Source organism: Cherax quadricarinatus, chromosome 31 (genome assembly GCF_038502225.1).
Source record: "Cherax quadricarinatus isolate ZL_2023a chromosome 31, ASM3850222v1, whole genome shotgun sequence".
NCBI lineage: Eukaryota > Metazoa > Arthropoda > Malacostraca > Decapoda > Parastacidae > Cherax > Cherax quadricarinatus.
The window spans coordinates 27,172,118-27,200,084 of record NC_091322.1 but is presented as its reverse complement, the minus strand read 5'-3'; the positions used below and the strand labels follow the sequence as shown (position 1 = coordinate 27,200,084).

At 44.9% G+C, this 27,967-nt stretch overlaps 1 protein-coding gene across 3 annotated transcripts in view; it reads left to right on the top strand.

Moving 5' to 3' along the window:
* RhoGEF3 (Rho guanine nucleotide exchange factor 3) overlaps positions 1 to 27,967 on the top strand; it is a 548,785-nt gene that overhangs the window by 112,114 nt on the left and 408,704 nt on the right. Inside the window, exon 1 of one of the 3 annotated variants that reach the window (XM_070090288.1) lies at positions 21,056 to 21,155. The exons of the other annotated variants lie outside the window; for them this stretch is intronic. The gene's annotated coding sequence lies outside the window, so the exon portion shown is untranslated. Of the gene's footprint in view, positions 1 to 21,055; positions 21,156 to 27,967 lie in introns of those variants that run through there. 3 annotated transcript variants of the gene reach the window in all.

The window sequence follows — 27,967 nt, the reverse complement described above, 5'->3', positions numbered from 1 at the left end:
TGGCTTGTGTGTTCCCTGCGCTCATGTATCATGGTTCATCCTGGCCTGTGTGTTCCCTGCACTCATGTATCATAGCTCATCCTGGCTTGTGTGTTCCCTGCACTCATGTATCATGGTTCATCCTGGCTTGTGTGTTCCCTGCACTCATGTATCATACATCATCCTGGCCTGTGTGTTCCCTGTACTCATGTATCATGGTTCATCCTGGCTTGTGTGTTCCCTGCACTCATGTATCATAGTTCATCCTGGCTTGTGTGTTCCCTGCACTCATGTATCATGGTTCATCCTGGCTTGTGTGTTCCCTGCACTCATGTATCATGGTTCATCCTGGCTTGTGTGTTCCCTGCACTCATGTATCATGGTTCATCCTGGCTTGTGTGTTCCCTGCACTCATGTATCATGGTTCATCCTGGCTTGTGTGTTCCCTGCACTCATGTATCATGGTTCATCCTGGCTTGTGTGTTCCCTGCACTCATGTATCATGGTTCATCCTGGCTTGTGTGTTCCCTGCACTCATGTATCATGGTTCATCCTGGCTTGTGTGTTCCCTGCACTCATGTATCATGGTTCATCCTGGCTTGTGTGTTCCCTGCACTCATGTATCATGGTTCATCCTGGCATGTGTGTTCCCTGCACTCATGTATCATGGTTCATCCTGGCCTGTGTGTTCCCTGCACTCATGTATCATGATTCATCCTGGCTTGTGTGTTCCCTGCACTCATGTATCATGGTTCATCCTGGCTTGTGTGTTCCCTGCACTCATGTATCATGGTTCATCCTGGCTTGTGTGTTCCCTGCACTCATGTATCATAGTTCATCCTGGCTTGTGTGTTCCCTGCACTCATGTATCATGGTTCATCCTGGCTTGTGTGTTCCCTGCACTCATGTATCATGGTTCATCCTGGCCTGTGTGTTCCCTGCACTCATGTATCATGGTTCATCCTGGCCTGTGTGTTCCCTGCACTCATGTATCATGGTTCATCCTGGCTTGTGTGTTCCCTGCACTCATGTATCATGGTTCATCCTGGCTTGTGTGTTCCCTGCACTCATGTATCATGGTTCATCCTGGCTTGTGTGTTCCCTGCACTCATGTATCATGGTTCATCCTGGCCTGTGTGTTCCCTGCACTCATGTATCATGGTTCATCCTGGCTTGTGTGTTCCCTGCACTCATGTATCATGGTTCATCCTGGCCTGTGTGTTCTCTGCACTCATGTATCATGGTTCATCCTGGCTTGTGTGTTCACTGCACTCATGTATCATGGTTCATCCTGGCTTGTGTGTTCCCTGCACTCATGTATCATAGTTCATCCTGGCCTGTGTGTTCCCTGCACTCATGTATCATGGTTCATCCTGGCTTGTGTGTTACCTGCACTCATGTATCATGGTTCATCCTTACATGTGTGTTCCCTGCACTCATGTATCATGGTTCATCCTGGCTTGTGTGTTCCCTGCACTCATGTATCATGGTTCATCCTGGCTTGTGTGTTCCCTGCACTCATGTATCATGGTTCATCCTGGCTTGTGTGTTCCCTGCACTCATGTATCATGGTTCATCCTGGCTTGTGTGTTCCCTGCACTCATGTATCATGGTTCATCCTGGCTTGTGTGTTCCCTGCACTCATGTATCATGGTTCATCCTGGCTTGTGTGTTCCCTGCACTCATGTATCATGGTTCATCCTGGCTTGTGTGTTCCCTGCACTCATGTATCATGGTTCATCCTGGCTTGTGTGTTCCCTGCACTCATGTATCATGGTTCATCCTGGCTTGTGTGTTCCCTGCACTCATGTATCATGGTTCATCCTGGCTTGTGTGTTCCCTGCACTCATGTATCATGGTTCATCCTGGCCTGTGTGTTCCCTGCACTCATGTATCATGGTTCATCCTGGCTTGTGTGTTCCCTGCACTCATGTATCATGGTTCATCCTGGCTTGTGTGTTCCCTGCACTCATGTATCATGGTTCATCCTGGCTTGTGTGTTCCCTGCACTCATGTATCATGGTTCATCTTGGCCTGTGTGTTCCCTGCACTCATGTATCATGGTTCATCCTGGCTTGTGTGTTCCCTGCACTCATGTATCATGGTTCGTCCTGGCTTGTGTGTTCCCTGCACTCATGTATCATGGTTCATCTTAACCTGTGTGTTCCCTGCACTCATGTATCATGGTTCGTCCTGGTTTGTGTGTTCCCTGCACTCATCATGTATCATGGTTCATCCTGGCTTGTGTGTTCCCTGCACTCATGTATCATGGTTCATCCTGGCTTGTGTGTTCCCTGCACTCATGTATCATGGTTCATCCTGGCCTGTGTGTTCCCTGCACTCATGTATCATGGTTCATCCTGGCTTGTGTGTTCCCTGCACTCATGTATCATGGTTCATCCTGGCTTGTGTGTTCCCTGCACTCATGTATCATGGTTCATCCTGGCTTGTGTGTTCCCTGCACTCATGTATCATGGTTCGTCCTGGCTTGTGTGTTCCCTGCACTCATGTATCATGGTTCTTCTTGGCCTGTGTGTTCCCTGCACTCATGTATCATGGTTCGTCCTGGTTTGTGTGTTCCCTGCACTCATGTATCATGGTTCATCCTGGCTTGTGTGTTCCCTGCACTCATGTATCATGGTTCATCCTGGCTTGTGTGTTCCCTGCACTCATGTATCATGGTTCATCCTGGCCTGTGTGTTCCCTGCGCTCATGTATCATGGTTCATCCTGGCTTGTGTGTTCCTTGCACTCATGTATCATGGTTCATCCTGGCCTGTGTGTTCCCTGCACTCATGTATCATAGTTCATCCTGGCTTGTGTGTTCCCTGCACTCATGTATCATGGTTCATCCTGGCTTGTGTGTTCCCTGCACTCATGTATCATACATCATCCTGGCCTGTGTGTTCCCTGTACTCATGTATCATGGTTCATCCTGGCTTGTGTGTTCCCTGCACTCATGTATCATAGTTCATCCTGGCTTGTGTGTTCCCTGCACTCATGTATCATGGTTCATCCTGGCTTGTGTGTTCCCTGCACTCATGTATCATGGTTCATCCTGGCTTGTGTGTTCCCTGCACTCATGTATCATGGTTCATCCTGGCTTGTGTGTTCCCTGCACTCATGTATCATGGTTCATCCTGGCTTGTGTGTTCCCTGCACTCATGTATCATGGTTCATCCTGGCTTGTGTGTTCCCTGCACTCATGTATCATGGTTCATCCTGGCTTGTGTGTTCCCTGCACTCATGTATCATGGTTCATCCTGGCCTGTGTGTTCCCTGCGCTCATGTATCATGGTTCATCCTGGCTTGTGTGTTCCTTGCACTCATGTATCATGGTTCATCCTGGCTTGTGTGTTCCCTGCGCTCATGTATCATGGTTCATCCTGGCCTGTGTTTTCCCTGCACTCATGTATCATAGTTCATCCTGGCTTGTGTGTTCCCTGCACTCATGTATCATGGTTCATCCTGGCTTGTGTGTTCCCTGCACTCATGTATCATAGATCATCCTGGCCTGTGTGTTCCCTGTACTCATGTATCATGGTTCATCCTGGCTTGTGTGTTCCCTGCACTCATGTATCATAGTTCATCCTGGCTTGTGTGTTCCCTGCACTCATGTATCATGGTTCATCCTGGCTTGTGTGTTCCCTGCACTCATGTATCATGGTTCATCCTGGCTTGTGTGTTCCCTGCACTCATGTATCATGGTTCATCCTGGCTTGTGTGTTCCCTGCACTCATGTATCATGGTTCATCCTGGCTTGTGTGTTCCCTGCACTCATGTATCATGGTTCATCCTGGCTTGTGTGTTCCCTGCACTCATGTATCATGGTTCATCCTGGCTTGTGTGTTCCCTGCACTCATGTATCATGGTTCATCCTGGCTTGTGTGTTCCCTGCACTCATGTATCATGGTTCATCCTGGCCTGTGTGTTCCCTGCACTCGTGTATCATGGTTCATCCTGGCTTGTGTGTTCCCTGCACTCATGTATCATGGTTCATCCTGGCCTGTGTGTTCCCTGCACTCGTGTATCATGGTTCATCCTGGCTTGTGTGTTCCCTGCACTCATGTATCATGGTTCATCCTGGCCTGTGTGTTCCCTGCACTCATGTATCATGGTTCATCCTGGCTTGTGTGTTCCCTGCACTCATGTATCATGGTTCATCCTGGCCTGTGTGTTCCCTGCACTCATGTATCATGGTTCATCCTGGCTTATGTGTTCCTGCACTCATGTATCATGGTTCATCCTGGCCTGTGTGTTCCCTGCACTCATGTATCATGGTACATCCTGGCTTGTGTGTTCCCTGCACTCATGTATCATGGTTCATCCTGGCTTGTGTGTTCCCTGCACTCATGTATCATGGTTCATCCTGGCCTGTGTGTTCCCTGCACTCATGTATCATGGTTCATCCTGGCTTGTGTGTTCCCTGCACTCGTGTATCATGGTTCATCCTGGCCTGTGTGTTCCCTGCACTCATGTATCATGGTTCATCTTGGCCTGTGTGTTCCCTGCACTCGTGTATCATGGTTCATCCTGGCTTGTGTGTTCCCTGCACTCATGTATCATGGTTCATCCTGGCTTGTGTGTTCCCTGCACTCATGTATCATAGTTCATCCTGGCCTGTGTGTTCCCTACACTCATGTATCATGGTTCATCCTGGTTTGTGTGTTCCCTGCAGTCATGTATCATGGTTCATCCTGGCTTGTGTGTTCCCTGCACTCGTGTATCATGGTTCATCCTGGCTTGTGTGTTCCCTGCACTCGTGTATCATGGTTCATCCTTGCCTGTGTGTTCCCTGCACTCATGTATCATGGTTCATCCTGGCCTGTGTGTTCCCTGCACTCATGTATCATGGTTCATCCTGGCTTGTGTGTTCCCTGCACTCATGTATCATGGTTCATCCTTGCCTGTGTGTTCCCTGCACTCATGTATCATGGTTCATCCTGGCCTTTGTGTTCCCTGCACTCATGTATCATGGTTCATCCTGGCTTGTGTGTTCCCTGCACTCATGTATCATGGTTCATCCTGATCTGTGTGTTCCCTGCATTCATGTATCATGGTTCATCCTGGCATGTGTGTTCCCTGCACTCATGTATCATGGTTCATCTTGGCTTGTGTGTTCCCTGCACTCATGTATCATGGTTCATCTTGGCTTGTGTGTTCCCTGCACTCATGTATCATGGTTCATCCTGGCTTGTGTGTTCCCTGTACTCATGTATCATGGTTCATCCTGGCTTGTGTGTTCCCTGCACTCATGTATCTTGGTTCATCCTGGCTTGTGTTCCCTGCACTCACGTATCATGGTTCATCCTGGCTTGTGTGTTCCCTGCACTCATGTATCATGGTTCATCCTGGCTTGTGTGTTCCCTGCACTCATGTATCATGGTTCATCCTGGCCTGTGTGTTCCCTGCACTCATGTATCATGGTTCATCTTGACCTGTGTTTTCCCTGCACTCATGTATCATGGTTCATCCTGGCTTGTGTGTTCCCTGCACTCATGTATCATGGTTCGTCCTGGCTTGTGTGTTCCCTGCAATCATGTATCATGGTTCATCTTGACCTGTGTGTTCCCTGCACTCATGTATCATGGTTCATCCTGGCTTGTGTGTTCCCTGCACTCATGTATCATGGTTCATCCTGGCCTGTGTGTTCCCTGCACTCATGTATCATGGTTCATCCTGGCTTGTGTGTTCCCTGCACTCATGTATCATGGTTCATCCTGGCCTGTGTGTTCCCTGCACTCATGTATCATGGTTCATCCTGGCTTGTGTGTTCCCTGCACTCATGTATCATGGTTCATCTTGACCTGTGTTTTCCCTGCACTCATGTATCATGGTTCATCCTGGCTTGTGTGCTCCCTGCACTCATGTATCATGGTTCATCCTGGCTTGTGTGTTCCCTGCACTCATGTATCATGGTTCATCTTGACTTGTGTGTTCCCTGCACTCATGTATCATGGTTCATCCTGGTTTGTGTGTTCCCTGCACTCATGTATCATGGTTCGTCCTGGCTTGTGTGCTCCCTGCACTCATGTATCATGGTTCATCTTGACCTGTGTGTTCCCTGCACTCATGTATCATGGTTCATCCTGGCTTGTGTGTTCCCTGCACTCATGTATCATGGTTCGTCCTGGCTTGTGTGTTCCCTACACTCATGTATCATGGTTCGTCCTGGCCTGTGTGTTCCCTGCGCTCATGTATCATGGTTCATCCTGGCTTGTGTGTTCCCTGCACTCATGTATCATGGTTCGTCCTGGCCTGTGTGTTCCCTACACTCATGTATCATGGTTCATCCTGGCTTGTGTGTTCCCTGCACTCATGTATCATAGTTCATCTTGGCCTGTGTGTTCCCTGCACTCATGTATCATAGTTCATCTTGGCCTGTGTGTTCCCTGCACTCATGTATCATAGTTCATCCTGGCCTGTGTGTTCCCTGCACTCATGTATCATGGCTCATCTTGGCCTTCGTGTTCCCTGCACTCATGTATCATAGTTCATCTTGGCCTGTGTGTTCCCTGCACTCATGTATCATAGTTCATCCTAGCTTGTGTGTTCCCTGCACTCATGTATCATGGTTCATCTTGGCCTGTGTGTTCCATGCACTCATGTATCATGGTTCATCCTGGCTTGTGTGTTCCCTACACTCATGTATCATGGTTCATCCTGGCTTGTGTGTTCCCTGTACTCATGTATCATGGTTCATCCTGGCTTGTGTGTTCCCTGCACTCATGTATCATGGTTCATCCTGGCTTGTGTGTTACCTGCACTCATGTATCATAGTTCATCTTGGCCTTTGTGTTCCCTGCACTCATGTATCATAGTTCATCTTGGATTGTGTGTTCCCTGTACTCATGTATCATAGTTCATCTTGGCCTGTGTGTTCCCTGCACTCATGTATCATAGTTCATCTTGGATTGTGTGTTCCCTGCACTCATGTATCATGGTTCATCCTGGCCTGTGTGTTCCCTGCACTCATGTATCATGGTTCATCCTGGCTTGTGTGTTCCCTGCACTCATGTATCATGGTTCATCCTGGCTTGTGTGTTCTCTGCACTCATGTATCATGGTTCATCCTTTCTTGTGTGTTCCCTGCACTCACGTATCATGGATCAATCTGGCTTGTGTGTTCCCTGCACTCATGTATCATGGTTCATCCTGGCTTGTGTGTTCCCTGCACTCATGTATCATGGTTCATCCTGGCCTGTGTATTCCCTGCACATGTATCATGGTTCATCTTGGCCTGTGTATTCCCTGCACATGTATCATGGTTCATCCTGGCCTGTGTATTCCCTGCACATGTATCATGGTTCATCCTGGCCTGTGTGTTCCCTGCACTCGTGTATCATGGTTCATCCTGGCTTGTGTGTTCCCTGCACTCATGTATCATGGTTCATCCTGGCCTGTGTGTTCCCTGCACTCATGTATCATGGTTCATCCTGGCTTGTGTGTTCCCTGCACTCATGTATCATGGTTCATCCTGGCCTGTGTGTTCCCTGCACTCATGTATCATGGTTCATCCTGGCTTATGTGTTCCTGCACTCATGTATCATGGTTCATCCTGGCCTGTGTGTTCCCTGCACTCATGTATCATGGTACATCCTGGCTTGTGTGTTCCCTGCACTCATGTATCATGGTTCATCCTGGCTTGTGTGTTCCCTGCACTCATGTATCATGGTTCATCCTGGCCTGTGTGTTCCCTGCACTCATGTATCATGGTTCATCCTGGCTCGTGTGTTCCCTGCACTCGTGTATCATGGTTCATCCTGGCCTGTGTGTTCCCTGCACTCATGTATCATGGTTCATCTTGGCCTGTGTGTTCCCTGCACTCATGTATCATGGTTCATCCTGGCTTGTGTGTTCCCTGCACTCATGTATCATGGTTCATCCTGGCTTGTGTGTTCCCTGCACTCATGTATCATAGTTCATCCTGGCCTGTGTGTTCCCTGCACTCATGTATCATGGTTCATCCTGGCTTGTGTGTTCCCTGCACTCATGTATCATGGTTCATCCTGGCTTGTGTGTTCCCTGCACTCATGTATCATGGTTCATCCTGGCTTGTGTGTTCCCTGCACTCATGTATCATGGTTCATCGTTTCCTGTGTGTTCCCTGCACTCATGTATCATGGTTCATCCTGGCCTGTGTGTTCCCTGCACTCATGTATCATGGTTCATCCTGGCTTGTGTGTTCCCTGCACTCATGTATCATGGTTCATCCTGCCTGTGTGTTCCCTGCACTCATGTATCATGGTTCATCCTGGCCTTTGTGTTCCCTGCACTCATGTATCATGGTTCATCCTGGCTTGTGTGTTCCCTGCACTCATGTATCATGGTTCATCCTGATCTGTGTGTTCCCTGCATTCATGTATCATGGTTCATCCTGGCATGTGTGTTCCCTGCACTCATGTATCATGGTTCATCTTGGCTTGTGTGTTCCCTGCACTCATGTATCATGGTTCATCCTGGCTTGTGTGTTCCCTGCACTCATGTATCATGGTTCATCCTGGCTTGTGTGTTCCCTGTACTCATGTATCATGGTTCATCCTGGCTTGTGTGTTCCCTGCACTCATGTATCTTGGTTCATCCTGGCTTGTGTTCCCTGCACTCACGTATCATGGTTCATCCTGGCTTGTGTGTTCCCTGCACTCATGTATCATGGTTCATCCTGGCTTGTGTGTTCCCTGCACTCATGTATCATGGTTCATCCTGGCCTGTGTGTTCCCTGCACTCATGTATCATGGTTCATCTTGACCTGTGTTTTCCCTGCACTCATGTATCATGGTTCATCCTGGCTTGTGTGTTCCCTGCACTCATGTATCATGGTTCGTCCTGGCTTGTGTGTTCCCTGCAATCATGTATCATGGTTCATCTTGACCTGTGTGTTCCCTGCACTCATGTATCATGGTTCATCCTGGCTTGTGTGTTCCCTGCACTCATGTATCATGGTTCATCCTGGCCTGTGTGTTCCCTGCACTCATGTATCATGGTTCATCCTGGCTTGTGTGTTTCCTGCACTCATGTATCATGGTTCATCCTGACCTGTGTGTTCCCTGCACTCATGTATCATGGTTCATCCTGGCTTGTGTGTTCCCTGCACTCATGTATCATGGTTCATCTTGACCTGTGTTTTCCCTGCACTCATGTATCATGGTTCATCCTGGCTTGTGTGTTCCCTGCACTCATGTATCATGGTTCATCCTGGCTTGTGTGTTCCCTGCACTCATGTATCATGGTTCATCTTGACTTGTGTGTTCCCTGCACTCATGTATCATGGTTCATCCTGGTTTGTGTGTTCCCTGCACTCATGTATCATGGTTCGTCCTGGCTTGTGTGCTCCCTGCACTCATGTATCATGGTTCGTCCTGGCGTGTGTGTTCCCTCCACTCATGTATCATGGTTCATCCTGGCTTGTGTGTTCCCTGCACTCATGTATCATGGTTCGTCCTGGCTTGTGTGTTCCCTACACTCATGTATCATGGTTCGTCCTGGCCTGTGTGTTCCCTGCGCTCATGTATCATGGTTCATCCTGGCTTGTGTGTTCCCTGCACTCATGTATCATGGTTCGTCCTGGCCTGTGTGTTCCCTACACTCATGTATCATGGTTCATCCTGGCTTGTGTGTTCCCTGCACTCATGTATCATAGTTCATCTTGGCCTGTGTGTTCCCTGCACTCATGTATCATAGTTCATCTTGGCCTGTGTGTTCCCTGCACTCATGTATCATAGTTCATCCTGGCCTGTGTGTTCCCTGCACTCATGTATCATGGCTCATCTTGGCCTTCGTGTTCCCTGCACTCATGTATCATGGTTCATCTTGGCCTGTGTGTTCCCTGCACTCATGTATCATAGTTCATCCTGGCCTGTGTGTTCCCTGCACTCATGTATCATGGTTCATCTTGGCCTGTGTGTTCCCTGCACTCATGTATCATGGTTCATCCTGGCTTGTGTGTTCCCTGCACTCATGTATCATAGTTCATCCTGGCTTGTGTATTCCCTGCACTCATGTATCATGGTTCATCCTGGCTTGTGTGTTCCCTGCACTCATGTATCATGGTTCATCCTGGCTTGTGTGTTACCTGCACTCATGTATCATAGTTCATCTTGGCCTTTGTGTTCCCTGCACTCATGTATCATAGTTCATCTTGGATTGTGTGTTCCCTGTACTCATGTATCATAGTTCATCTTGGCCTGTGTGTTCCCTGCACTCATGTATCATAGTTCATCTTGGATTGTGTGTTCCCTGCACTCATGTATCATGGTTCATCCTGGCCTGTGTGTTCCCTGCACTCATGTATCATGGTTCATCCTGGCTTGTGTGTTCCCTGCACTCATGTATCATGGTTCATCCTGGCTGTGTGTTCCCTGCACTCATGTATCATGGTTCATCCTGGTGTTCCTGTCACGTATCATGGATCAATCCCTGCACTCGTGTATCATGGTTCATCCTGGCTTGTGTGTTCCCTGCACTCATGTATCATGGTTCATCCTGGCCTGTGTGTTCCCTGCACTCGTGTATCATGGTTCATCCTGGCCTGTGTGTTCCCTGCACTCATGTATCATGGTTCATCCTGGCTTCTGTGTTCCCTGCACTCATGTATCATGGTTCATCCTGGCTTGTGTGTTCCCTGCACTCATGTATCATAGTTCATCCTGGCTTGTGTGTTCCCTGCACTCATGTATCATGGTTCATCCTGGGGGGTGTATTCCCTGACATTATCATGGTTCATCTTGGGGGGATGTGTTCCCTGCATTCATGTATATAGTTTCCTGGCCTGTGCACAGATCCAATGCACCTGTATCATGGTTCCTCACCCTGTGTGTGCACTCATGTATCATAGTTCATCCTGGCCTGTGTGTTCCCTGCACTCATGTATCATGGTTCATCCTGGCTTGTGTTTTCCCTGCACTCATGTATCATGGTTCATCCTGGCTTGTGTGTTCCCTGCACTCATGTATCATGGTTCATCCTGGCTTGTGTTTTCCCTGCACTCATGTATCATGGTTCATCCTGGCTTGTGTTTTCCCTGCACTCATGTATCATGGTTCATCCTGGCCTGTGTGTTCCCTGCACTCATGTATCATGGTTCATCCTGGCCTGTGTGTTCCCTGCACTCATGTATCATGGTTCATCCTGGCTTGTGTGTTCCCTGCACTCATGTATCATGGTTCATCCTGGCCTGTGTGTTCCCTGCACTCATGTATCATAGTACATCTTGACCTGTGTGTTCCCTGCACTCATGTATCATGGTTCATCCTGGCTTGTGTGTTCCCTGCACTCATGTATCATGGTTCATCCTGGCTTGTGTGTTCCTGCTGTATCATGGTTCATCATCATGTATAATAGTTCATCTTGACCTCTGTGTTCCCTGCACTCATGTATCATGGTTCATCCTGGCTTGTGTGTTCCCTGCACTCATGTATCATGGTTCATCCTGGCCTGTGTGTTCCCTGCACTCATGTATCATGGTTCATCCTGGCCTGTGTGTTCCCTGCACTCATGTATCATAGTTCATCCTGGCCTGTGTGTTCCCTGCACTCATGTATCATGGTTCATACTGGCTTGTGTGTTCCCTGCACTCATGTATCATGGTTCATCCTGGCCTGTGTGTTCCCTGGACTCATGTATCATGGTTCATCCTGGCTTGTGTGTTCCCTGCACTTATATCCAGTATTTATACTTGGGTGAACTTACTTATATATCTTTGTTTCTACAAGTACATACCTGGTTACCTTTAGGTTATTCCGGGGATCAACGCCCCCGCGGCCCGGTCCACGACCAGGCCTCCCGATGGATCAGGGCCTGATCAACTAGGCTGTTACTGCTGGCCGCACGCAGTCCGACGTACGAGCCACAGCCCGGCTGATCCGGCACCGACTTTAGGTATCTGTCCAGCTCTCTCTTGAAGGCTGCCAGGGGTTTATTGGCAATTCCCCTAATGCTTGATGGGAGGCTGTTGAACAGTTTTGGGCTCCGGACACTTATGGTGTTTTCTCTTAGTGTACCAATGGCGCCCCTACTTTTTATTGGGGGCATTTTGCATCGCCTGCCCAGTGTTTTACTTTCGTAGGGAGTGATTTCTGTGTGCAGATTTGGGACCATTCCTTCCAAGATTTTCCAAGTGTAGATTATGATATATCTCTCCCTCCCTCAAGGTATACAGACCATAGCTGACATCAATGATATACTACTATATACAAACCCGCTTGTCATGCTCAGAGCATTTCGGGCAAATTAGGCCAGTTTTGTCCCAGGATGCGACCCACACCAGTCCGCTAACACCCAGGTATCCATTTTATACTGATGGGTGAGCAGGGGTAGCCGGTGTCTTATGGAAACACGTCCCTAATGTTTTCCAGCCGTACCGAAGATTTACTTCCAGTGGGCTCCCTGATCACCAAATTTATAAGGGTCAGACTTAGTCTTTTGGGCCATAATATCCACGCAATATACCTTAATTTAATCTGGCATTCACTCAGTATTACTACTAATACTACGCATTGGTTAGCGCAGTCAAACGACAATCGACAGGGTGTGGGTTCGGATCCTGGGAAGGGAGGGGACGTGTGAGTTTATTTAGGTACAGGTCCACATAAGTATAATTATCATACATAGTAACATATGTGTACATTGAGTCTGAAGCTTATCGACAATACGAGGGTCTTTAAAGATTGCATGTAACCTATTCGTTACTAGTTAAGAATACTTTAATAGGGATTAAAGCTTCGTTATGTATGTATGTATATATATATATATATATATATATATATATATATATATATATATATATATATATATATATATATATATATATATATATATATTATATATACACCTCGATGTGTATATATCGTCTTCCCTGCTGCCTGTGTTCAACTAACAGTAGAGAGACGCCTGAGTTTTAGTCTGCTGCTGTGGGTTGTCCGGGTGTTATCAAATGACTCATCTGTACAGAAAGAATAAAAAGTGACAATACCAGACTGGAACAATGCACAGATAACCCGTACATAGTTTCTTTCTCCTGTGTTTGCTGGTTATTTGTATATTTGTACATTACGCCAGTCTGAATTTAATGGGTTATCCTAAGGCAAATCCACGTAATGTATCATAATATTATTAACCCGAATTATTAACCCAAAGGGTAGTAACCCTGGATAATCCATGAAAAATACAGTATGCAAAACAACCACTGTGAAAAGATTGTGAAATTCCAAGCGCTTTCGTGATTTCTCACATTATCAAGGACCTGTAAAAATAATAGAACAGCAGAAAATTTATAAGGCTGAGATATCACCTCACATACGACATTATTCCCGTCTTATTATGATGCTGGTGGGATGGTCGAGGACTGTGTCTTCTCAAACATCAACTGTATCTGGAGAGAGTTCCGGGGGTCAACGCCCCCGCGGCCCGGTCTGTGACCAGGCCTCCTTAAGTGTTTCGACTAACACCCAGGTAATTATGAATGAATATAATGTTTCTACTCTGTATCGAATCACCGTGTGAAGCGAGAGCGTTAACCACCAGGCCACCAGAGCCCTAATAAAGTCAAAACTATTTTTATGAAGCTTGATTTAATATTTATCTCAGATATAGATCTGCAAGGTACAGTGTATCAGCCCTCAGAATTAATGTACGTTTATTCTACTGTCTATATAAATACTGTATACGTAGATTTAAAAAAAAAAAAAACAAGTGTAACACTGTTTTCTACAGAATGACCAAAAAGTGCTTTCCTAAAATTGTCACTAACTTGTAACTATACACATTGTTAAACCCATCCAATGTAGTCTCAGTGTATTCTAATGAGATAAATATTTTTTTTCTTTTTAGCTATACAATTTTTTAAAAACGTTACTAGAGTTATACCTGCAAAAATTCCATCATAACACCGTTCTCTGTGATGCATAACTGACGCTTCGTTTTCTTTCTTTCCAGGTAAGTGGGTAAGGGGTTGCCAGGAGTCTCCAGATTACACTTGCGTAAATTACCTTGGCATTGGAGAAGTGAACTTGTTGTAACTATAACTTGGCTTCAGTGATTATGTGAATGTTAGTAATAATGTCATGGGTAAGTGGTATGTTTCTTGTCGATCATTATTATAATGTTGTGTGTGTAAGATGTTTAACTTTTGTGAAATTTGAAATTTTAACAATGGTTTTATATAGTTAAGTAATAATAATAATAATAATAATAATCTTTATTTCTACAAATACAACTTATACAGGCCTAGCTGACATCAGTGACATACTATATAGAAAGCCCTTTGTTATGCAGAGCATTTCGGCCAAATTAAGTCAGTTTTGTCCCCAGGATGCAACCCACACCAGTCGACTAACAAACACCCAGGTACCTATTTTACTGCTAGGTGGACATGGACCGCAGGTGTCTTAAGGAAACGCGTCCTAGTGTTTCCACCCGTAAAGGGTGGAAGGGTTCTTGATCAAGGGAACTAGATCCGCTCTCTTCCTTGAATTGAACTTGACTGCCTGGCATTCCAAAGGCACTATACACCCCTACGATTGGTCAGGAACTGACCTCGGGAACTGGATAAGTTCCTTAAGTCATTTCCTGATCAACAGAGCTGTGATACATATGACTGTAAGAGGTGAGCACCAACAATCTGATTGATCAGGCCGGTAACCAGGAGGCCTGGTCTTGGACCGGGCCACGGGGGGGATGACCCCCGGAAACGACTACAGATGACCTAAAGTGTAACTTTCCCCCTGAAATGGGGTGTGTTGGACGTAGCTGGGGTAGGGCAATAAACTCTCAAGCAATGACCAGACTTGAAGACTCGTGTCAGGAGACTCTAGGCTGTTTCCTAGTCAACAAAACACAACCACTTACCTCTGAACACTTAGACAGTTTTCTTCACGTTTCATTCTCTTAAGAAGTTAATCATCAGTGTGGGAAGTTTGGTTTCAGAATTATATTAAAGAATGGTATAACCAGTGTGAAAAATATTAAATTAGTTAATAATCGTGAATGATAATAAGTTTTTAATGAAATAAAATTATAATGTACAGCATGTGAGGTTGTGTTGACGAGAGCAATGAGCACTGGATATGTTCTATATATTTAAAGTTATTAATATTAACAATTTCTCTACGAGCAACTTAAGTTACAGAGGCAAACATCTATTATTCAATAAATAAACAATTTACAAGTTAGTTGTAATACTGTAAAGTTCCATAGAGATAAAACATTAATATTACGAACCTTCGTCGATTTCCTTATTTTCCGTTTCAAAAATTTATCGTCTCAGTTTTTCACTGTTTCATTAACTGTTGATTTATTAAATTTATTTGATTATGATCAGAGAGAAGCGCTAAATCCTACATGCTGATGACGGAGAACAAGAGGATTATATCATGTCTGCATGTAACTAAGATATTGTTTATATCAGCTACAGTAGCCGGTGAAAACGTATTCATGTATGGGTATCCTAGTAGTTATATAACACATTTTATTCAGCTGAAAGCACTAAACCCGTATGGATCATATAGTGCCTATGGAAGCATTCAGGTTTGATCTGAGGATCCGTTCTCCTGGATCAGGAGCCCCTCGCCAGCGTCAAGGCACCGCCCCTACCTGGAGGTTACCTGGAGGTTATTGCGGGGATCAACGCCCCCGCGGCCCGGTCCATGACCAGGCCTCCCGATGGATCAGGGCCTGATCAACTAGGCTGTTACTGCTGGCCGCACACAGTCCAACGTACGAGCCACAGCCCGGCTGATCCGGCACTGACTTTAGGTATCTGTCCAGCTCTCTCTTGAAGGCAGCCAGGGGTTTATTGGCAATTCCCCTAATGCTTGATGGGAGGCTGTTGAACAGTTTTGGGCCCCGGACACTTATGGTGTTTTCTCTTAGTGTACCAATGGCGCCCCTACTTTTTATTGGCGGCATTTTGCATCGCCTGCCCAGTCTTTTACTTTCGTAGGGAGTGATTTCTGTGTGCAGATTTGGGACCATTCCTTCCAAGATTTTCCAAGTGTAGATTATGATATATCTCTCCCTCCTGCGTTCCAACGAGTATAAGTCAAGTGCTTCCAAGCGTTCCCAGTAGTTAAGGTGCTTGACAGAACTTATACGTGCAGTAAAGGATCTCTGTACACTCTCTAGATCTGCGATTTCACCTGCTTTGAATGGAGATGTTAATGTACAGCAGTATTCCAGCCTAGAGAGAACAAGTGATTTGAAAAGGATCATCATGGACTTGGCATCTCTCGTTTTGAAAGTTCTCATTATCCATCCTATCATTTTCTTTGCACGTGCGATCGTGGCACTGTTGTGATCCTTGAAAGTGAGATCCTCAGACATTACTACTCCCAGGTCCCTTACATTATTTTTCCGCTCTATTGTATGGCCGGAGTCAGTAGTATACTCTGTTCTAGTTATTATCTCCTCCAGTTTTCCATAACGGAGTAGTTGGAATTTGTCCTCATTGAACATCATATTGTTTACCGTTGCCCACTGGAAAACTTTGTTTATATCTTCTTGGAGGTTAACCGCGTCCTCAGCAGATGACAGCCTCATGCAGATCCTAGTATCATCCGCAAAGGATGATACGGTGCTGTGGTGTATATCTCTGTTTATGTCTGATATGAGGATAAGGAATAAGATGGGGGCGAGTACTGTGCCTTGTGGAACAGAGCTCTTCACTGTGGCAGCCTCCGATTTAACTCTGTTGACCACTACTCTTTGTGTTCGATTTGTTAGGAAGTTGAAGATCCATCTCCCCACTTTCCCAGTTATTCCTTTAGCACGTATTTTATGGGCTATTACGCCATGATCGCATTTGTCAAATGCTTTTGCAAAGTCTGTGTATATTACATCTGCATTCTGATTTTCTTCCAGTGCATCCAAGGCCATGTCATAGTGATCCAGTAGTTGTGAGAGGCAGGAGCGACCTGCCCTGAACCCATGTTGCCCTGGATTGTGCAGATTTTGGGAATCCAGGTGATTTGCAATCCTGCTTCTTAGCACTCTTTCAAAGATTTTTATGATGTGGGACGTCAGAGCTATTGGTCTATAGTTCTTAGCTAATGCTTTGCTGCCACCTTTATGGAGTGGGGCTATATCCGTTGTTTTAAGTGACTGTGGAATTTCACCCATGTCCAAGCTCCTCCTCCATAGTGTACTTAGGGCACGCGAGAGGGGTTTCTTGCAGTTCTTAATGAAAACAGAGTTCCACGAGTCTGGGCCCGGGGCTGAGTGCATAGGCATGTTGTCAATGGCTTTTTCGAAATCTATCGGAGTTAGGGTAATGTCGGAAATCTGGCTTACATTTATGGCGTTTTGAGGCTCATTCATGAAGAAATCATTTGGGTCGTCGATCCTCAGACCGATTAGTGGTTCACTAAACACAGAGTCGTACTGGGATTTCAATATTTCACTCATTTCCTTGTTGTCGTCTGTGTAAGTCCCATCCTGTCTGAGTAAGGGCCCGATACTAGATGTGGTATTTGCCTTGTTTTTGGCATATGAAAAGAAATATTTTGAATTTCTTTCAATTTCACTAATAGCTTTAAGCTCCTCCTGCCTCTCCTGGTTCCTGTAAGAGTCATTTAGCTTAAGTTCGATAGTTTCCACTTCCCTGGTCAGCGCCTCCTTTCGTGTATCAGATATTCTAGCACTCCTGAGGAGCTCAGTGACTCTTCGTCGTCTTCTGTAGAGGGAGCGTCTTTTTCTCTCCAGTTTACTCCTGCTCTTCTTTCTTAGGGGAATATGCCTAGAACATGCTTCGGCTACCAGGAAGTTGATCCTTTCAAGGCACTGGTTTGGATCCATGTCATTTAAGACATCTTCCCAACATGTTTCGTTTAGGACATGGTTTACCTGGTCCCAGTTGATGTTCTTGTTGTTGAAATTGTATTTTGTGAAGACACCTTCACAGGTACATGCATTCTGCTGTTCAGGACCCCTATGCATGTACGTCTGGACTTCGATTAGATTGTGATCGGAATTAGTTGTTTTTGATATTCTTATGTCTCTTATCAGGCCCTCATTATTTGTGAAGATAAGGTCAAGTGTGTTTTCTAGTCTTGTTGGCTCCACTATCTGCTGGCTTAAGGTGTGTTTTTCGCAGAGACTTAGTAGCTCATGTGTGTGTGACCTTTCATCTGCGCTACCTCCGGGGATTGTTTCAGCTATAACATTATTTGCTACATTCTTCCATTTTGTATGCCTTAGGTTGAAATCACCAAGCAGTAAGATGTTTGGGGATGGAGCTGGAAGGTTTTCCAAACAGTAATCGATTTTCAGTAGCTGTTCCTTGAACTGTTGTGAGGTTGCATCTGGTGGCTTGTATACAACCACAATGACTAGGTTTTGGTTCTCGATCTTTATTGATAGAACTTCAACTACCTCATTTGTGGTGTTCAGCAACTCCGTGCAGATAAGGGACTCTTTGACATACAGGCCAACCCCCCCTTGTTGCCTGTTTTTTCTGTCGCATCTAAAAAGGTTGTAACCACTTATCCATATTTCACTGTCAAAGTGATCTTTTGTGTGAGTCTCTGTGAAGGCTGCAAACATTGCATTAGACTCCACTAGAAGTCCACTGATAAAAGGTATTTTGTTTTTGGTGGATGGCTTAAGGCCCTGTATATTAGCAAATATGAACGAGGTTGTATTCTGTGTTTGTTGGGGGGATTTTGTTATTGGCATCAGTAGTTGTAATTCTGGAGGGCCATGGGTGGCCACTGGCTGCGCCTCCAGTCCAAGGCTCCAAGGTGGTGGACTATTTTTGTTATTTCCTTCCATTTTCTTTTTTCGTTTCCTGCCACTAAAAAATCACCTGGAGTTGGGTTGTCGTAGCTACTATTGTTTGTCTTGTGGGGTCTGTGCCTCCTGGTCCCTTTTAGATGGTATGCAGGGCACTCGATGTTGTAACACTGCTTCTGGAGGACCGAGGAGTGGCACATTTTTGGGTGAAAGAAAGTACAGGAAGAAGAACGACATACTCCTTTAGACAGGAGGTCGCTACATTTTTTGGGATGGTCTGAAGTGGGTTATGATTATAACCACTTTTGATGTTTGTAGAAGTCGTGAGGATGAGGTTATCAGTCCCCCCCTCAGCCTGGAGAAGTAAGTTTGAGGTGTTGTGTTAGTTTCTTAGCTTCAGTGACGGTAAAGCTAACTATTAACTCTCGGGTAAGAAGAGAGTGGGAATAGGCGAAGAATAGCGTCTGAGAGGATTGTCTTCGGTCATAGAAAGCAAGCCAGGGCTTATCCCAGCAGTGGAGTTCTTGATAGCGAAGATGAGGGTGGTGGCAGTCAGACTGTGAACGGTAGTAAGTCGAGGACTGACGTGTTAGAGAGACAGACATCCGACAACAACACAAGGCACTTTTTGGTGCGCTGCACCGAGACTCGTGGCTGTGGTGGGAAATTGATGGTGGGATAAGAGGATTTTTCTAGCAAATATTTTTTTTTAGAGCAAACAAAAAAAATATAAGTAAACAAAATAAAGCAAACAAAAAATTAAACAAACAATTTTTAAAGCAAAAAAAAATTAAAAGTAAGCAATTTTCTAACGATTTTTTTCTAATATTTAAAAAGAGAAAAAAAAAAACACAAGCCGGAGTTACTATCACTTGTGATAGGATAGGCTATCCCATACAAAGGGAAAACCAGAATTGTGTTAAAACAATTTCTTGTTTTTATGAAGCCTTAAACCCGTCGAGTTTATATAATGCATTGTGTAATGAAGTCTTGAGTTGAGGCAGGGCAGGGCAGGGCAGGGCAGGGCAAGGCAGGGCAAGGCAGGGCAAGGCAGGGCAAGACAGGGCAAGGCAGGGCAGGGCCAACGTTTTAGATCAAGAACCCTTCCCCAGCATCAGGGACACTAGGCTGGAATATTGCTGCACACTAACAGCACCTTTCAAGGCAGGTGAAATTGCCGACCTAGAAAATGTACAGAGAACTTTCACGGCACGCATAACGGAGATAAAACACCTCAATTATTGGGAGCGCTTGAGGTTCCTAAACCTGTATTCCCTGGAACGCAGGAGGGAGAGATACATGATTATATACACCTGGAAAATCCTAGAGGGACTAGTACCGAACTTGCACACGAAAATCACTCATTACGAAAGCAAAAGACTTGGCAGACGATGCACCATCCCCCCAATGAAAAGCAGGGGTGTCACTAGCACGTTAAGAGACCATACAATAAGTGTCAGGGGCCCGAGACTGTTCAACTGCCTCCCAGCACACATAAGGGGGATTACCAACAGACCCCTGGCAGTCTTCAAGCTGGCACTGGACAAGCACCTAAAGTCAGTTCCGGATCAGCCGGGCTGTAGCTCGTATGTTGGTTTGCGTGCAGCCAGCAGCAACAGCCTGGTTGATCAGGCTGTGATCCACCAGGAGGCCTGGTCTCAGACCGGGCCGCGGGGGCGTTGACCCCCGGAACTCTCTCCAGGTAAACTCCAGGTAAACACCCCCCTCCCGCACCCCACCTTGAAGAATGAAAAATAAGGTGATGTGTCTGACCAGCCACACCTACATAGTGTGTCTGACCAGCCACACCTACATAGTGTGTCTGACCAGCCACATCTGTGTCTGACCAGCCACATCTGTGTGTGACCAGGAACTGCTATGTGTGTGTGTGTGTGTGTGTGAGAGAGAGAGAGAGAGAGAGAGAGTCTAAATTTGTATGGTCAAATGTGACACCCATGTGCCACCACTCAGTGACTGTCTCACCCACACACCTAGTTACCAGCACAAGCTCTTTGCTGTTTATACCCAGACGAAACAATATGTGATTCAATGTCGGAATGAAGTGGCTATAATCCATAACGTGTAGCCAAGTAGCCTGTCTTGCATAGTAAATATAACGATATATATATATATATATATATATATATATATATATATATATATATATATATATATATATATATATATATATATATATATATTAGTAATTTTTTAAGATTACTTACCAAAAACTTACTTTCGCTATAGAGTAATTGGTTTATGGGTGATAAGGTTGAGAGAGGAGATAGTATTTGATAACTTACGAGAAGTGATGACAAGGAAGTTAGTATTACAGCGTCTGGGAGGAAGGTGGCAGTGTTCTCTCAGCCAGTGTCAAGGGAGGATGTGCTCCTCTGTTCTCCGTAGAGTTACATAGAAAAATCTTCTATTTTTTTAAGAAATTCCAATAAAAGTGTAGGTACGGTGCCTTCTAGTAGGAACTCAAATACACCTGCAGATTGTTGTATGATTTGTGTTACGTTCCCGGGTCATTATTATGATAATACACTAATAGTTTCTTTGGTTATCTTTTCTTAGAATTGAAATGAAGTGAAAATCAAAGTTTGAATTCGTGACTTGGAAAATTAGTCATTTTTGGTGTGTATGTTGAAATGTAAAATCGTTCAGATTCTAGTTATTTGTGTTATACTCTTTGCTTACAAGGATACCATTGGAAAAAAGTCACTGGCTTTTTTGGGGGGTTATCGTAAGTAATTAACACTACGATAATTGTACTTACGTGTACTTGTACCTGAATAAACTAATTTGACGTCATTGGTTTTATTATGATGGTCAATTTGTATAAATCGCGTCCACGTCTGGTCGGCCAAACCTAACTTAAACTAAGATACCGCACCCAACTTTACCCAAACCTAACCTAATTGAACCTAACTTAAACTAAGATACCCTACCCAACTTTACCCAAACCTAACCTAAACTAAGTTACCCTACCCAGCTTTACCCAAACCTAACCTAATTGAACCTAACTTAAACTAAGATACCCTACTCAACTTTACCCAAACCTAACCTAACCTAAACTAAGATACCCTACTCAACTTTACCCAAACCTAACCTAACTTAAACTAAGATACCCTACCCAACTTGACCCAAACCTAACCTAACCTAAACTAAGATGCCCTACTCAACTTTACCCAAACCTAACCTAACTTAAACTAAGATACCCTACCCAACTTTACCCAAACCTAACCTAAACTAAGATACCCTACCCAACTTTACCCAAACCTAACCTAACCTAAACTAAGATACCCTACCCAACTTTACCCAAACCTAACCTAACCTAACTTAAACTAAGATACCCTACCCAACTTTACCCAAACCTAACCTAACCTAAACTAAGATACCCTACCCAAACCTAACCTAACCTAACTTAAACTAAGATACCTTACCCAACTTTACCCAAACCTAACCTAAACTAAGATACCCTACTCAACTTTACCCAAACCTAACCTAACCTAAACTAAGATACCCTACCCAACTTTACCCAAAACCTAACCTAACCTAACTTAACTAAGATACCCTACCCAACTTTACCCAAACCTAACCTAAACTAAGATACCCTACTCAACTTTACCCAAACCTAACCTAACCTAAACTAAGATACCCTACCCAACTTTACCCAAAACCTAACCTAACCTAACTTAAACTAAGATACCCTACCCAACTTTACCCAAACCTAACCTAACCTAAACTAAGATACCCTACCCAACTTTACCCAAAACCTAACCTAACATAACTTAAACTAAGATACCCTACCCAACTTTACCCAAACCTAACCTAACCTAAACTAAGATACCCTACCCAACTTTACCCAAACCTCCCCTCATGGAAGGTTCCTTGATGTTGGTGAGGGGCTCTTGATTTAGGGAATTGAATCTGTGCTCCAGTTCCCCGAATTAAGCCTGAATGCCTTCCACATCCCCCCCTGGGCGCTGTATAATCCTACGGGTTTAGCGCTTCCCCCTTGATTATAATAATAATTTACCCAAACCTAACCTAACCTAAACTAAGATACCTTACCCAACTTTACCCAAACCTAACCTAACCTGAACTAAGATACCCTACCCAACTTCACCCAAACCTAACCTAACCTAACTTAAACTAAGATACCCTACTCAACTTTACCCAAACCTAACCTAACCTAACTTAAACTAAGATACCTTACCCAACTTTACCCAAACCTAACCTAACCTAACCTAAACTAAACTAAGATGCCCTACCCAACTTTACCCAAACCTAATCTAACCTAACTTAAACTAAGATACCCTACCCAACTTTACCCAAACCTAACCTGAACTAAGATACCCTATCCAACTTTACCCAAATTTAACTTAATTGAACCTAACTCGACATAGGGACAATTAGACATGATTCAGCAGGACTCAGTCTTACCAAGAATATCTTGAAGCAGAATATGTTGAATCTCTTCTTTTTTTCCATACAAGATGTGTACAGTTGTTGCTACATGGCTTCTTTATACTGCTCTTTCGTCTTTCTGACATATTTACTAAACATGCCTGGTTGCCTGATTTTTTTTTATATTGAGAGCTGCCGGCTCGACGGTGCATGAGGGGTGAAATCCATTAACAAGTAGCCACCACTGTACAGTCATCATCACAACACTGTACAACCGTCCTCACAACACTGTACATACATATGTACATCCTCACGACACTGTACAACCGTCTTCACGACACTACAGCCATCCTTACGACACTATAATCCTCACAACACTGTATAACCGTCCTCACGAGACTGCACATCCTCACGACACTGTACATCCATCCTCACGAAACTGTATATCCATCTTCACGACACTGTACATTCATCCTCACGACACTGTACAACCGTCCTCACGACACTACATCTATCCTCACGACACTGTACATCCATCCTCACGACACTACATCCATCCTCACGACACTATACATCCATCCTCACGACACTACATCCATCCTCACGACACTGTACATCCATCCTCACGACACTGTACATTCATCCTCACGACACTGTACATCCATCCTCACGACACTACATCCATCCTCACGACACTGTACATCCATCCTCACGACACTACATCCATCCTCACGACACTGTACATCCATCCTCACGACACTACATCCTTCCTCACGACACTGTACATCCATCCTCACGACACTACATCCATCCTCACGACACTGTACATCCATCCTCACGACACTGTACATCCATCCTCACGACACTACAGCCATCCTCACGACACTACATCCATCCTCACAACACTACATCCTTTCTCACGACACTGTACAGCCATCTTCACAATACTACAGTCATCCTCACGACATTACAATCCTCACAACACTGTTCAACCATTCTCACAACACAATAACCATCCTCACAATACTGTATAACCATCCTCGCAACACTGTACAACCATCCTCACACCACTGCACAACCATGCACGCAACACTACAACCATCCTCACGAAACTACAACCATTCTCGCAATCCTGTACAACCATCCTCACGACTCTACAACCATCTCCGCAATATTACAGCCATCCTCGCAACACTGTAACCATCCGCGCAATAATGTACAACCTTCCTCGCAACACTACAACCATCCTCGCAACACTATACAACCATCCTTACCACACTGTACAACCATCATCAAGACGATAGAACTTGCCTCACAACAGGGTACAACCATGTTGTGCATCCTCACATGGTACAACCATCCTCACAACACGGTACAACCATCCTCACAGCATGGTGCAACCATCCTCACAACATGGTACAACCATCCTCACAACACGGTACAACCATCCTCAGCATGGTACAACCATCCTCACAGCATGGTACAGCCATCCTCACTACACTACAGCAATCCTCAGCACGGTAGAACCATCCTTACAACACGATACAACTATCCTCACAACACTACAGCCATCCTCACAACACGGGCTGTGAAAACCCATTTGAAATTTGCTTTCGTGGCTGCTGAGTTTTAGTAATAGTTAAGTGGAATCAGGTACAGGGTGAGTTTTTTTCAGTTTCACCCCCGTCCTCCACATTAGTTACCGTGAGTGTGAAAATTAATTTACGAGGTTTTCGTATTGTGCCTGACTCTACCGTCTTTTATAATGTCGTTATTGTCTGGAAATAAAGAGATACAGGAAAGTTCCATCTCTGTCTTATTTGGGGGGACCCTCACCTTTGAGAAGAGACTAAACGTAATGTAGGAAAAATCTAAAGCCTCGTCTGGCAATTATGCGAAAATATATGTTTATATACGATACGGTAACCGACTGCAAAGTAAGTTAACATGACGGAGAAGAAATATATTTTTTGGGGGGAAATGCACGTACCGAATTCATGTGGGTCTGTCCATACTGAAGGATAGGTTAGTATAGCTGAAATTTTGTTTTATTATTGCTGTTGATTTTATATATTTTCTTATAGACGTATATTTATAAAGAACCCACAGTATTACTATTTAAGTTATTGAAGACAGAGAGGCCAGTAGGTAAATGTTACATTCGTAAGTTATATCAGTAACAAGCCTCTGTAACCGTATATACAGTTACATGTGGAAGATGATTCACGATTAACTCACAAATTGTAGATAAATCTTTAGATGACGTTGAGTTGTGAATTGTTGCAGACAAGGTATTGTGACTTATTCCAGGAAGACAATGAAAGTAGAACAGCCTCAAGCAATGAAGGATAGGAATGTGTTTCCTGTGTGTGTGTGTGTATGTGTGTGTGTGTGTGTGTGTGTGTGTGTGTGTGTGTGTGTGTGTGTGTGTGTGTGTGTGTGTGTGTGTGTGTGTGTGTGTGTGTGTGTTAATATTGCTATGAAAGGACAAAAAGAGAAATTACAGTGGTGGTGAATCGAAAATCTGTAAGAACTTACCACTAAAAACACAGGAAGTTGGCGTGGCAATGGGAGAACGGGAGTCAATTAGGCAGGTGTGTGCCTCGTGGCACCCGGGCAGAGAATAAACAAACACTATATGGCAGCATGATGGAGCCTGGTGCCTTGCCCGACCCACTCACACACCACGAGTGATACTCGTTCACATCACAATCTTCCTGGTTGTATTCAGTAACCTTGTTGCCAGACATAGTTTATCAGAGCTTAAGTTAGTTTATATTTTAATGGTTAACGAAGATTACCTCGTAGAAGCTAATAATAATATGCTATTATTGTATTTTCACGGGGTAACGCTAATCCCGTAATTACGGAGGCCATAGTGCATGGACAGTTGTAGGTAATAATAGGTTTGATCCAAGGCAGTTGCGACTTGGCTGCGGTCTAAGACTGAGCGAAACGTCGTCAAATGGTTCCTCTCCTACGTGCGCGGGTTTTTGAGAAATTGTTCCAGCCACGATATTGCGACTGTTCTTAGTGGTTGCTGTGTTTACCACCGGACGAAAGGGGGGGAACTGCAGTTCCTTGGATCAAGAGCTTTCACCAGCATTAAGGCACACTATGCCTTTCCTCCCATGAAATTAAGAAAACTTTGGAGAGCTAATGTATGTAACGTTGTGTAATATATGCGGGTATTCAACATTGAGGACACCCCCAGTGAAAAGTAGGAGTGCCATGAATACACTACGAGAAAACACAGTAAGTGTTCGGGGCCCAAGACTGTTCAACAGCTTCCCACCAGGCATAAGGGGCATTACCAGTAGACGCATGGCAGCCTTCAAGAGGGACATGTGGACATGTGGCCAGCAGTAACAGCCTGGTTGATCAGGTCCTGATCCACCGGGAAGCCTGGTCAAGGACTTAGCCTCGGGGGCGTTGAACCCCGGAATACCCTCCCGGTAGATACGTTTCGCTCACCAGGGGCTGCTAGAATCCTATTGGGCGAAACTCATCTAAAGTGATTTAATACGTTCCCCTGAGGACCCCAGTGGAAATAAGTCACTGACTTTTTTTGGGTTATCCTAGGTAATTAACACAATGTGTTAATTATACTTATGTGTACCTGTGCCTAAATAAATTTACTTACCCATGGACGTTAATCACCAAGTTAACCTTACTGTTGTTACAGTTGTCAGTCGAGTGTCAGGTTTTGTCAGTACTATAGGAGACACTCGCCAGATCATACTATTGTCTTCTGAGAGAACAAGAGCTCGTGCGAGGGAAGAAAAAAAAGCCTCTCTCTCTCTCTCACCTCCTGCCTTAGTAACTGCTTCCTCCGTTGGATAGTGTTTTTTTAATTTTTTTTGCATGTGATTTTATCTGTTGGAGGGAACGAAACGTTATTTTTCAACAGCAGAAGTATGTATGTATTGTGTTTAACGAGGTATGAAGTTGGGTTAACGTTATGGAAGTGCGAGAGAGTGTAGTTTTGAGGTTTGGCAGCGTGGGTGCCCCCAGGATGTACACTGAGAGCCGTCACCTGCCCACCACTGTGTTATTCATCCCCCCTACCTCCCTCCTTCCTTCCCTCTCTCCCTCCTGCCTGATCTCTTTTCCTTCTTACCTGCCTTCTCTCCCTTTCCCTCCTGTCTGCCCTCTCTCTCCCTTTCCCTCTTACCTGGCCTCTCCCTCTTCCTCCTACCTGCCCACTTTCTCATTCCATCTCCCCTTCTTCTCCCTCCGTCCCTCTTCCTCCTACTTGCCCTCCCTCTCCCTTCTACCTTCCCTCCCTCTTCCTCCTACCTGCCCTCCCTCCGCCACTCGTCCCTCCCTCACCTATTATGTCGCGTTTCCTTTCTGAGAGGTAATAGTCACTGCTGTGCATTTTTCCAGCAGAGGCTGCCGACGACTCATGTGATATGGAACAAGTGATAACTACGTACTTCACTTCTTTTGTGTCCTTATGCGCATTTGTAAGCGCTTCAGATCACCTAGTATGGCCATGGTGCTATTTTATTTTCACAACTGCAACAGCATGTGTAGTAATATGAAATAGAAATAGTTTTTTTTTTTTTTACCCATTTAATCTTTCTAAATGAAAGTCTTTGGATTTGATTTGCTATATTTAATGTAACTTTTCGAACTTGCGTATCTTCTTCCGAAAGTTTCCTGCAGCTTATCGTTGAGCAAGTTTCTCTGACGGCTTTTTTGAAGTGCAAGCATTTGGCATTTTCCGGTTCATCCTCTTGGCCAGGTGTGGCAATAATCAGGAGACTTAATCAAGAACAAGCGGCTCCGTGGAAATTTTTTTTCGCTCAGAGTGCATGTTGTGGAAAGCAGACGAATTTAAGTGGGAA